The sequence below is a fragment of the Paralichthys olivaceus genome, chromosome 16, assembly GCF_024713975.1.
Source record: "Paralichthys olivaceus isolate ysfri-2021 chromosome 16, ASM2471397v2, whole genome shotgun sequence".
Classification (NCBI taxonomy): Eukaryota; Metazoa; Chordata; class Actinopteri; order Pleuronectiformes; family Paralichthyidae; genus Paralichthys; species Paralichthys olivaceus.
In genome coordinates, this window is record NC_091108.1 from 3,287,737 (window position 1) to 3,290,337 (window position 2,601).

The following is a 2,601-nucleotide window of genomic DNA, read 5'->3' on the forward strand; positions in this document are numbered from 1 at the left end:
ACAACTGGGCTTGGTTACGCTCCATTAATCAATCTATGGACCAGTTATAATAACCATTAAAAGCCTGAACACTTAATTTTGTTTAAATAGAGGAATTAAGTGCATTTAAGAGCTGAACTCGTGTGTATTTAAAGTGCGGACGAGCAGATGTTTCTCCTCTATAACAATGTCTGGCGACGCTCCCTCATGTCCTCCTCAGTGAATAAGCTCCTGATAAATCACACACAACCTCTTTCACCACTTGGCTGGAAACTTGGAGTGAGACGTGAAGTCTTTCTGGGACAGAGTCAGAGTCACTGCCACCTGGAACCACTTGATTTCTTAAAAAGAGACAAAGAGACAGAAATGACAGAGGTCAGAAGAGACAAACTGAACTTTAGAGTTAAAAAAACTTTGGTTGTTGGACGGAGTCTTTTTCACTGGGACAAGATTTCCTTCATTCTTTCTGCCTAATTTACGTCGAGGTGTTTTAAATAACGGTTGCCGGTCACATTCCATCAGTTCATCCATCCCTCCATCATCCTGCAGCCCTCATTAGGTTCTCTGCCAATAACTTTCAAAATAAAGGCACGGACTGAAAGCCTTTGTGTAGCTCTGACCAGGAGGTAACTGTCCACACATGAAAATGATCAATAAATAAAGAAATATACTTGAAAATAATTTGTTTTTGTTACTTTAAAAAAAGAAACTGCAGAGAGTTTGCAATGCACATGGATAAATATAGAATGAAGTATGGTTTATATTTGGTTTATTCACTTGTTTTACTACATTTATATTGTAGATTATATCCCTTTCAGCCCGTCTGTGATTATTTTTATCGTTTTAATTGGTGCTACAGCTTTTAAACTCTGCTTTAAAGTATTTCTCAGAATAAGTATTTGTTTTGTGTTAATTTGAACTCATCAGTAAATCATGAAGCACTTTGACCTGCACTGACCTGCAGACAGGTGTTGTATGAATAAAGTTAGATTGATGAATTGATTTGTAAAGAACACGCTCACACTCTTTTTTTTATTCTTCATCTTCATCCTAATGAATCTTTCACTGCTGCAGCTCAACACATTTCCCAGGAGGGATCACTGGAGCTTTTATTTCTTATCTGCATGAGACAGGAAACACGTCTCATTAATTGAGATTTGGACTCGGTGCAGTTTGACATGTGTTCAGTGAAGACTCTGGTTCCTGGTTGTCTGGAGAACCAGGCTCCTGCTCTGCCTGATATCGGTCCGGCCTGAGGTCACACCGCCCGGCTCAGCTGATGCTCTTCACACGGTCTCACAACCACAAACCAGATGATGACAATAATCAGCAGAGACAGAAATACACAACTTGAATTGTGTTTGAGGACCTGAGGACTGAACCGATTTCAAGTTGCATCAAAAGAAGCAAGAGCAGCGGATATTTAGTACTGTAGCCTTCAAAATAAAAGTGTTTGGCGTGACTAATCCAATTATAACCAAACAAAATATTTTTTGTTTCTGTGAAAACGACTTGTTCATATTTAGGATATCGAAAATGCAAAGTTTAACAATGTTTTGAATTCAAGATCTTAAATTTCATTTACAGAGGTTATATGTTTGTAAACTACTATTAGAGATATGTATTGTTGTTATTTATCATTATTACTTTGGATTATTGGCTTCTCGGCTCAATGATCAGTTTTAACAAAACCTTAGTTATCATCTGTTTCATGATAAAATGTTAAACATGGTAATTAATTATACTTTGATAATATACTATTAATAATTATTGTTATAAACAGCTGTTACGTACTAAACATTTAATGCCAGTATCATTGGCTTCATAGAAGATTATACATTTTTAGTATTAGTACTGATTTGCCTTCACCAGAATAACTGTGAGAATGTATTTTGAGGTACGAAAAAAAAAGATCTTTAAAAGTCTTCAATTTATTTTCATCCAATATGAAGCGGAACTGTTGCTTTACCAGTCATTTTATTTATACGTGTTACAACACAAAACAAGTTTAATGTTGGAACCTGATATTTTCACCAGTGTGTTTCATCTAAATTGAACAAAGTGTTGTTTTATTTACCCAAGAACGAGGCCGTAATATTTAAATACTTTATATTTAAATACTTTATATTTAAATACTTTATATTTAAATACTTTATATTTACATCAGGAGCAGGGTTCTCTCTACGGAGGCCACCATGTTTGTGTTTTTTACTGTAGCCCAGACTGGACAAACTAAACCTTTTGAGTTTCTATGACAACTGAAGGCTGCAACATGACACATCACCACTAGATGTCACTATATATATAAGTGTGTAGTGTAGGAACTGTTGTGTTTTTATATACTTTTGATAGTTTGTTAAGTGCCTCGAGATACTGTATACTATGATTTGGCGCTATACAAATAGAAATTAATAAAAAAGTGAAGGGGTGGGGATCTCTGGCTATGCAACATGTTTCCCTGGTGTGTTTTATTCTGAAGGCGCAGACCGGAAGTGTCATTGTGTGATTGCCTCTCGCTTGACCTCTCTCTCTCTCTCTCTCTCTCTCTCTCGCTCTCTCTCGCTCTCTCTCTCTCTCTCTCGCTCTCTCACTCTCTCACTCTCTCTCTCTCTCTCTCTCTCT